Raw genomic sequence first — 11068 nt, 5'->3', positions numbered from 1 at the left:
CAAAATGGACTCAATCTAATAAGTGTTAAGTGTAAGAGTCCAGTTTGTACTCCTTCCTTATGTATGTTGGAGTGCAAGAGTGTGTATCCCAAACTCACCCAGGTTCGGGAGTTAGGACCTTGGCCTATGTCGCCTAAATCCAGATTCGGGATTAGGACCTTGGCCTATGTGGCCTAAATTGTAGGGTTCGGGATTAGGACCCTTGTCCTTGTGTAGGACATAAACTTCGGTGCTTGTGTAGGACCCTTGCTCTTGTGTAAGGCATAAACTTTAGAGTCCTTGTGTAGGGATATAAAGGTTACAGGTTAACCTAATTTAAAACCTCTGATAGTGAAGTCCGGTACACTCATGAGTTAAGTGCATCTGCCGAGAGTGGAGTAGGCACATAGCTAAACCACTATATATGATCGTGTTTAAGATTGTTATTTGCGCATTTATTCAATTATACTTATATGTCTTGATGTTTAAATATGATGCACAATTATACGAATGTTTTGGATTGATAGGAATCAAATCTCACACACTCATATATACTGTCTTATATAGCTAGTTGCTTAACGTGCATATCTAGTGTAGCCTATGTGATTAGACCCTCTATTGGTTTGGAAGCCTTTAGAGTTAGATTGTCTTGCTTAGTTTAATTGCAAATTAGTTGAAGCTAGGCAATTAGGATTTTAAATTAGCATAATTTTTAATTGGTCTTAATAACCCTCCCCCCCCCCCCCCCCCCACATTCTATAGCTCCACCATATTCCGTACTTAAACATATTGCGATCCATCTAGCATAATTTCATATACTCTATGCATCCGTTTTAATTGCTACTCATAGGACATGAGCCCAAATGTAAGAAAGATTCAAAACTCAGGTGGGCCACGCTGCAGGAAACAATGGAGATGAAAATGGTAACCGTTGAGGCATTTTTTTGGGCGCCATACAAGCTTTGAATCAGGCTAATATTTTGTGTTTTCCTAAGTCTTGATGGGAGTTATCATATGAAAAAGTTGATGGGATATAAAGACCACAGTCGACCAAGAAGGTTTTATTGACTTGCATTTCTATTTCCACTATTTCATGAGCTCTTTCCTACTTAAGTTTTGGATCTTCATCTTGTTTGGGTTCTTTTTAAATGAGTGAGTGAAAAAGACAGACGAAGTGGATATAACACAAATCTCGCGAGGGCCACATAGCGAAGATTGGCAAAGACCTGTCCATGAAAGTAGCGAGTTTACAAACTGTCGCGCGCTTTAACAAAGGCGCGGAGGCCGTGCAGCCCAAAGCTCAGTGAGGCATGTTGTAATAGATGTCTTAAATCGAGTTTATAATTGGGTCTATCAATACCATTGACAGTCTATTTGATATCGCATTCGATGGCATCGAACAATTCTCGATCCCATCGATATTTTTCAAATTTTCTTCACCTGATCGCTGGACTAACCGTGCACTTTTTTGATGCCATCGATGAGTATTCAATGCCATCGATAGGATTAGTTCAATGTCATCGATGAGTGTTCGATGCCATCGAGAATTTTTGAAAAATCATATTTTGTCTCTAGACAGTCGAGGTGTTAGTTTGATGCCATCAACAGGGTTTTGATGCCATCGAAGGATTAGTTTTGATGTCATATATGAGTGTTCGATGGCATCGACAGATTTTTTACAAAGTTGCGAATTTGTGGGATTTGTTTCCGATTTCGTTTGAGATTTTTTATGGGCAATGACAATGCTTATAATGTTGTGTCTATTTGTATGGTGCACATCAAGATGTTTGATGGGATGGAGCATACCTTGACTAATATCAAGCACGTTCCTGATGTGAATAAGAGTTTGGTTTCTCTTGGTACACTCGAGACTATAGGGTGGAATTTCACCAGTGTTAATGGTGTCCTTGAAGTTTCAAAAGAGGCACTCGTGGTTATGAGAGTGCAAAAGTATGGAAACCTTTACAGGTTGATCAGGAGCACTTTAGTAGGTGGAGCAGCAGTGACTGTTGCGGATTCTATGTCTGCACGTATGTGGCATGCTCGTCTGGGCTAGATGATTGAGTGGGGAATCAAGTACTTTCTGATCGATGTTTGATTACAGTTTTTAAGAATTTTGATTTAAATATATATGAGCATTGTATATATGGTAAACAATCTAGATCATCTTTTAAACCTGGAAAACATGTATGTAAGAGAGTGATTGATTTTGTGTGCTCTTACGTATGGGGGGCATTGCCAGAGGTTTCTGTTAGAGGGTCATCATGGTTTGTCTCATTCATTGATGACTACTAGAATATTTGGGTTTACTTCATAAAACGTAAATTTGAAGTTTTCACCACATTTAGACAATAACAGGAAATGGTGGAAAAATAGGCAAGACGAAAATAAAATTTTTAAGGACTAACGATGATGAAGAATTTACTTTCATTGAGTTTAGTGAATATTACAAAGATAAATGGATCATTAGGCACAACATAATGCGCCACATGCCTGAACAAAATGGTGTGGTTGAGCAAATGAATTAGACTCTCTTGGAGAGGGCCCGATGCATGTTAAGTAATGTTGCGTTGAGCAAGAACTTATGGACTGAGGAAGTATGGAGTGGCTATAAGATGGACTACTCAGATTTGCGCATATTTGATTGTGAGCCTTACTCTCATGTACTGTCAGTTGAGAGATATAAGTTAGATCATAGAGCCAAAAAGTATATCTTTGCTAGCTATGGTATTGGTGTGAAAGGCTGCAGGTTATATGACAACGTAACACGTGAGGTCATCACTAGCGTGAGGTCAGATTCGATGAAAGGCTACAGGTTATAAGACAAAGTCACAGTAAGGTCATCACTAGTCATGACGTCAGATTCGATGAAAGCTTCCTATTATACAAAAATGATCAAGAAGAGAAAGAGGAACCAAAAATGTTGATTGTAGACGTTTAGATTGACACAGATGATACTTAGGAAGAGACAGATGTGCGAATAGATATACAAGAGTGGGTGGAGTAGCCACCTATAAGAAGAAACCCACCGCTTGATCACAAGTTATCGACAAGATATGGGGACGACTCTAATATCACATATGCCCTCATTATAAATGAGAGAGACCCGTCTACTACTCAAGAGGCTCTTGATGAGCCTGATAAAGAAAAGTGGAAGGCAACTGTGGACGATGAGATGAGCTCGTTGCACAAAAACAACACATGGGAACTGGTGGAGCTTTCAGTGGGCCGAAAAGCGATCGAATGCAAGTTATTGTTTAAAAGGAAACAAGAAGATACGAAGAGAGCTTGGTAGCGAAGGGTTATACTCTTAGAGAATGAATTGACTTTACAGAGATATTCATGCTGGTGGTTAAGAAGGTGTCTATCATATTCGTGTTGGCGCTAGTTGCCTAATACGATCTCGAGTTAGAACAAATGAACGTGAAAATTGCATTCCTGCACGGGGAATTGGAAGAGCAGATCTACATAAAGCAACCAAAGAGCTACGAAATTAAAGAGGTAGATAACAAAATTTACAAGTTAATGAGGTCATTGTATGGCCTTAAACAGTCGCCTAGGCAGTGGTATGAAAATTTTGTTTCTTTCATGTTGATTCAGAAATTTACTAGCATTGAATATGATCACTGTGTCTATTATAAGACACCGAGTGATGACAAGTTTATCATCATAGTATTATATGTTAATGATATGTTAATCGCCAGTCATTATATGTCTGATATTAATATACTGAAGATTCAGTTATCAAGGACATTCGAGATGAAGGATCCGGGGGCTACAAAGAGGGTTCTCAGCATTGATATACATAGAGACAAGAAGAAGAGCAGGCTTTGGTTATCATAGGCAGAGATCATTGAGAAGGTATTGATCAAATATTCGATGGACAAGGTGAAGTCGGTCATCGTTCCCCATGCGGTTCACTTCAACCTTTCCTCGGAACAATGTCCTAAATCTAATGGGGAAAAACAAGATATGACTCATGTGCGTTATTCGAATGCGGTTGGCAGTTAAATGTATGTCATGGTCTGTACAAGACCGGATATTTTACGGGTAGTTGCTGTTATGAGTAGATATATGTCAAACTCCAGCAAGCAACATTTGAAAGCAGTGAAATGGCTACTTCGATATATTGGAGGCATAAAAGACTACGTCTTAACTTTTGAGAAGACAAGCATGGTTGGTAGGGTATGTGGATTCAGGCTATGCAGGTAGTGAAAAGCCGACTTCAGGTTACTCGTTTGTACCAGTGGGTAGAATAATCAGTTGAATGTCAAAGCTTTAGTATATAGTGGCTCTTTCCACAACAGAAGTTGAGTATATGACAGTAAAGGAAGCGTTTAAAGAATGTATTTGGTTAAGAGTTATGATAAATTAGTTGGGGCTTCATCAAGAGGTCATGCCAGTAAACTGTGATAGTGAGAAGGCTATCAATTTGGCTAAAAATTTTATTTATCACTCATGTACTAAACATATTAATGTTCATCACCATTTTATCTAACAGGTTCTTGAGGAATTAGGCATAACGCTAGAGAAGATTCATACCAGCGTAAATTCAGTAAACATGCTCACCAAGGTCATTCATATGGAGAAGTTCAAGTTTGTACAACTTCTCTGGGCTTGGCGATGACATAAAAGGATAACGAAGTGTCCACGAGAAGAGCTTATAGAATTATGATGTAAGGTAGAGATAAGAGAAGAGAACAAGAAACTACACATTTAAAAATGGAAGACATGGTGGAGATTGTTGTAGTAGATGTCTTAAATCGAATTTGTTACTTGGTCTATCAATGTCGTCGACAGTCTGTTCGATGTCACCCATGATGGCATCAAACAGTGCTCGATCCCATTGATATTTTTCAGATTTTCTTCAGTTGGTCGCTGAACTAACTGAGCACTTTTTTTATGCCATCGATGAGTGTTTGATGTCATCAAAAATTTTCAAAAAATCATGTTTTGTCTTTGGACTGTTAAGGTGTTAGTTCGATGCCATTGAAGGATTAGTTTCATTGTCATCGATGAATGTTCAATACCATCAATAAATTCTGTGTAGATTTTTTCGGAACTACGAATTTGAGGGATCAATGTTATATATATGGGTGTAAACGGGATTGGGAGTGATTCTAAATATTTCGAAATCGTCCTAGGGTTTTAAAGGGTGTAGCAAGGGTGTGATTCGAGGTTGTTTGAATCAGGTAAGCTCTATCTCTTGTAATTCCTGCTTTCATAGTGACCATTTGTCACTGTGCCGTGGTTTTTTTTTCCTAAAAGGGTTTTTCCACGTTAAAAGCTTTGTACTCTTCTTCCTTTTGTTTGTATTATTGGATAGCTATCCTTGATTCATCTCTGTGTTTCCACAGTGCCCGAACAGATATACAACTTTGGTGGGCAATACCACAGGGAACAATGGAGATGGGATGACAATCATAGGTTTGTGTGTGGGCCATCATGGCATTTATCTTTAATCAAACACATTAACTGGTGTAACTCACTATGATGAAGAAAAGACACAATATTCTCGTAAACTCAAGTGAGCAACACCATATGAACTCCAGGTTTTAGGAGAAAATTTACATAAACCATTTTTGCGGCCCGAAGGAGTTTTGTTTGGGAAATCTTTTATATATATATATATATATATATATATATATATACACACGGTGAAAATAAAGGGCTTCACCTAATAGACGGAGAGGATTTACATATAAAATATGGTGGACAATGCAGAACTTGTTGTTTCTTACCTAGAGTGAAAAAAGGGTTACTAACAATTCCAACTGGACACAGATTGTCTCTGATTAGTCTTAATTTCTAACATTGCCACAGTGGAATCCCTTATAACACTAAGTGAGCCTCACCATAATTTTTTTATTTTTTATTTTTATTTTTATTTTTTGTTGTATCTACTCCACTTATCCATTTCGATAGCTCATTTTAGGACATATACCAAATACCAGGAAGATCCAAAGCTCAGGTAGGCCATACCTCATGATACAATGAAGATAGAAATGCCCACTGATGAAGGTTATTTTTTTTAGGTGCCATAGAAGTTTTGGATCAGACTGACATTCTGTATTCTTTCCACGACCTGGTGGGAGTCAGTTGATGGTACGTAAAGACCATGGTGAGTCCAAAAAGGTTTCAATGGGTGGCATTTCTTTTCTGCTATTTTGTGAGGTGTGGTATACTTGAATTTTGGATATAACACCAGTTACAATGGACGCCATGGAGCTTGGGTTGCAAGATTTTTATAAGAGGCAGATTTTCTGAAAGGCTTTCACAAGAAGTTCCTGCGCTGGGATTCTAGGTGGGCCCCACCGTGATGTTGATGGGAAATCCACCCTGTCCATCTGTTTTTTTAGATCATTTTAGCACATTCAAAAAATAAAATAAAATTGAGGTAGGTACAAAACTCAAGTTTGTTATACGAGAGGAAACAGTGGGGATATAATGACCACTGTTGAAAGCTCTGTAGTCCATCTCACATCCACTCCGTCCATCAGTTTCACAAGGTCAGGTTAAGATGTCATTCCAAAAATGTGGCGGATCTAAAATTCAAGTGAGCCACACCACAGAAAACAATGGGAATGACAACACCAACCAATATTGAAACCTTCCTGAGGCCCATGCTGATCTTTATATTCCATCCAACCCGTTCATAAGGTGACTCCCATTAGGATGTAGGAAAAACAAAAATATCATTCTGATCCAAAACTTCTATGGACCTCAATGAAGTTGATGGTGAGTGTTAAATCCCCCAACGTTTCTTGTGGCATGGCCCACCTGAGATTTGGATCTGTCTCACTTTTGGGCTCACATCCAACGGAGTGGATTCTACATGTGGTGGGCCCACAGAGTTTTGGGTAACACAAAGAACATGTATGAAGGTTGCACGCAACTAGTGTTCCTAGTTTAACACCTATCCATTAAAAGATAACCAGAGCAAAAACATCCCTAGGAGGGTAAAATATTATCAAAATCGTCCGTAGGAAGGTGCAATCATCGTTTTCAAAGTCAAAAATATTATCATTACAAAAAGATATAATATATTTTCTTACTAGTGGTGGTAATAATAATGTCACAAAGAGCATCTCAGAATGTGAACTTCCAAATGCCATTTTGAAGTGCATGTGAAAGACTCAATTCCAGCATCTATCAGTAAGATATTAGTGCTCTTACCTGGCAGTGGGGAACCATTGAGTAGGTTATGTCTCAAATTCAAAACCTCCAGTTTGCTCAACTTGGCCAGTTCTATCAACATTTAAAGAAGAAGAAGAAAAAAAAAAGGCATTAGAGTAGGAATTTGGAGACGTGAAATTTCAAATACCATTTTGATATGCATGTGAAAGACTCTCAACTCTACTTCTATCAGTAAGATATATGTGCTTTTACATTGGAGGGATAGCCAGCCATTTCGTCTCTTATATTTCAAATCCAAAACCTCTAGATTGAATGTTTGGACGTGTGGCTGAGGCACGACCACTGAATCCAGTTCAAAATCTCTTTACAATTAATCGACTTACCTTCACAGGGGAAGCCTCCTTCAAAATCATTGGAGCTTAGATCAAGAGTCCTGAGGGATGAGATTGAATCCAAATAGAGAAAAATGCTTTCGTTGAAGGAGTTACCACTGAGGTCAAGGTGCTCTAGGTTAGGCAATCTGAACGAGCTTTTGAAACCTGCAGATGGGTGACGTCCTGTATTTAGAACCTACTTAGAACGGGGGAAAATCCCAACCGTTGTTAATATTTCATTAGAAAAACAAAATAAATTTCCTCAAATGCATCATGCCGAAGAGGAAACACCGTAAGCCTTTATTTCCAACACAGTGCGTTGGATCTTTAGTTCAGCATGAAACAAATGGTGATGCTGGAGTGAATTAAATTTTTAAAAAATTGGTTTAAAATGTTTCCCTGCATTTATGTAGGAGAAGGCCTCAAATCCGGACGTGGATTAGCTACTGACAGATTGAGTAGCCAGACTGGCCACTGAAGTGACGTCACCAAGTTATGTGGGCCCCACCATGATGTGTGTTTTGTATCCACACCGCCCATACATTTGGATAGATTATTTTAAGGCATGATACAAAGAATGAGGAAGATCCAAGGTTGGAGTGGACCCCACCACAGAAAACAGTGGAGAGAGTGACGCCCACCGTTGAAACCTTCCGAGGTCCACCATGATGTTACTTGAGATCCAACCTATTCATGTGTTAAAGAAGACATGAAAGAATGGAAAACACAAATATCGGCTTGATCGAAAACTTTTGTGGCCCTTAAAACTTTTTAATGGTAGTCATCACTCTCCCCACTGTTTTCTGTGGTGGGGTCCACTCGAGCTTTGAACTTGACTTATCCATTGGATTATGACCTACTATGATCTCTCCAAATGGATGGACGGTGTGGATACAAAACATACATGATGGTGGGGCCCACAGAAGTTGGTGACGTCACTTCCGTAGCTAGTCTCGCTACTAGAACTGTCAGTATCTAATTCGCGTCCCTCAAATCCCAACAACTCTGGTTTTTTTTTTTTTGGTTCCCAAGTCATCCTGGTTGTCATGGAAGCCCTGTTTTTTTTGGTCAAAATTAAAATTGACAGAATTACAGTTCAGAAACGAGAAATCCTTGATATGAATGCCAACGAGTTAATTGCAGTTCATTAATAAGTACTCCAAATGAATTCTTAGAGTTTTCCTACATACATTAACATCTTTGTAATTCAATTTACTGGGCTATCCAAAGGCAGTTCTGTTTTAAATCATCAAGGAAGAATGTTAAGATTGTAGAAGATAAAGGTACCTTCATCATCAACCCAACCGGCGAGTTTATTCCAGGACAAATTGAGGCTCCGCAGTTCTCCAAAAGATAGAAGTAAGTCGGCATTCAGATACCATTCTCCCAACTCGGCTTCCCTTGTCTCATTGAGAGAAATTTCAGTCACTCGGCCTGTTGCATTGTTGCACTTGATTCTTTCCCAGCTACAACAGTCAGTCCCATCCTCCCATGAAGGAAGATAAGACCCATTTGGGTAATTGATGGAAGCTTTGATCTCCAAGAGAGAAGTGCTCTCATTGTCCAAGCACCCAAGACACTCATGAATACAGTACTGAACATAAAGCAAAGCCCATAACCAGATAATCAATGCCCAATCCATGGAAAATTGTATTGGTTTTCTCCTCTGTATTCCAGAAGGAGAATGTGATTCAAATTTATAAGTGTAGAAGTTCTTAGGTCGGTCAGCGTCGAGGGACGCGTGGGGAGAGGTGATCATGTGTGTGGCAGATAAGGTTGTGTTTTAAGTAACGGTTCTTGGTGGGCCCCACTATAGTTTTTATTTTATCCACGCCGGCTATCCATTTTGTATCATTATTTTAGTGCATGAGCCTAAAAACGAGGCAGATCCAAATCTCAAGTGGACCACACCACAGGAAAACAGAGATGATTGAACTCCCACCATTAAAAACTTTATATGGCCATCCAGAAGGGAAAACACAAATATCAATTTCAACCATGCAATCCGTGTCCGTTTAGAAGATGCTGAGGAGAATTTCGGTGGGAGGAGAGTAACGGGCTAACCCGTGACTAAACTGGAAATGGATTGGCTACTCCGCGTGGTCGGTGCTCTGTGGACCCCACCATGATGTATAAATTTCATCCATGCCGTCCATATGTTTTTTTAGATCATTTTATGTTATGAGACCAAAATTGAAGTATATCCCAATCTCAAAATGACCACATTACAGGAAATAGTGTTGAATGACAGTTGACCATTAAAAACCTTTCGGGGGCATAAAAGTTTTGGATCAAGCTGATCTTTGCCTTCATCTGGGCCTGTATGACATACTTAACAGATTGAATGTCAAATAAACAGTACAGTGGGCCATAGGAGGATTTTAATGGTGGATATCCAATCACTATTGTTTTCCTGTGGTGTGGTCCATCTGAGATTTAAATCCCTCTCATTTTTTGGATCAAGCCCTAAAATGATTTGTAAAAATGGATGAACGGAATGGAGGAAACACATACATCATGGTGGGGCCCACAGAGCACCGACCACAACCCACCAGGCTAGTGGCAGGAGTAGTCAACTCCAAGAAAATTCTTACAATTCATGGCTGAAATTTCAAAGATCACGGTGGCCAACTTTTGGCAATCAATAAGGCAAGATTTCATACATGTGGGACTCATGGTTTGGTAATCCGAACCATTAACCTGAGGAGGAACTGTGGTGGCTTCATCCCAAATCTTCAAAATTACAAAACGCTATACTTTATATAAGTGACCCCGGTATGGTCAGCCAGGGAAATGGTAAATATTTTTTGAGGGAATTTTACAAATAAATACCTAATTAATATTGAATTGACATTCTTATACATTTTCATAACTTTTTCAATATGCTACATCATTAATCTAAGTAATTATTATCATATTACCTTCCATTAGATTTCCTGATGGCTGCCGCTTGAGCAGATCCGTTGATAGCTTAGGTAGGCCCCCAACGATTGGAAATAGTGTACAGAGTAACACCTACCCTCCAAACTGTTTCTCTTGGTGTGACCCACCTAAATAACAGATGGGCCTAACTTTTGGGTCCCAGTCCTAAATTTGTGTATATCATCTAATAGTTAGAGTGGATTTCATGTAATCATCCTGATCGACCTTGTAAAAGCCTAACTGTGGACTTCTCTCTACAAACTTTTTCCTTTGGCGGTGGCCCACATGAATCACATGTCTCCTTTTCTTTTTTTTCTTTTTTTTTTTGTCGGCGCTTAACACATAATTACATCGCCAATTGTTGGGTAGATTTCACATGCACATCTCCTGAATAAACCAAGGATAAAATGGACGGGGATTTCCTGCGAAAGCCTTTTGCAGGAAGTTCCTGCGCTGGGATGCTAGGTGGGGCCCACCTTGATGTTTGTCATAAATCCACCCTGTTCATCTGTTTTCTAAGATCATTTTAGGACATCATACAGAAAATTAGATGGATACAAAACTCAAGTGCGACGCACAAGAGGAAACAGTTGTGATTCAGTCACCACCATTGAAACATTTTTAAGGCCACAAAAGTTTCGTATCATGATAAATTT

At 39.2% G+C, this 11068-nt stretch overlaps 1 long non-coding RNA gene across 1 annotated transcript; it reads right to left on the bottom strand.

Moving 5' to 3' along the window:
• Positions 1-7120: 7120 nt before the first annotated feature.
• LOC131221493 (uncharacterized) lies at positions 7121-9131 on the bottom strand. The gene is made up of 3 exons (XR_009159312.1): positions 8778-9131; positions 7500-7655; positions 7121-7227 (listed from the first exon to the last, which is right to left on the bottom strand). It is a non-coding gene; the product is annotated as an uncharacterized LOC131221493 (long non-coding RNA).
• Positions 9132-11068: the final 1937 nt, after the last annotated feature.

The sequence above is a fragment of the Magnolia sinica genome, chromosome 12, assembly GCF_029962835.1.
Source record: "Magnolia sinica isolate HGM2019 chromosome 12, MsV1, whole genome shotgun sequence".
NCBI lineage: Eukaryota > Viridiplantae > Streptophyta > Magnoliopsida > Magnoliales > Magnoliaceae > Magnolia > Magnolia sinica.
This window is presented reverse-complemented; position numbering and strand designations above follow the sequence as displayed.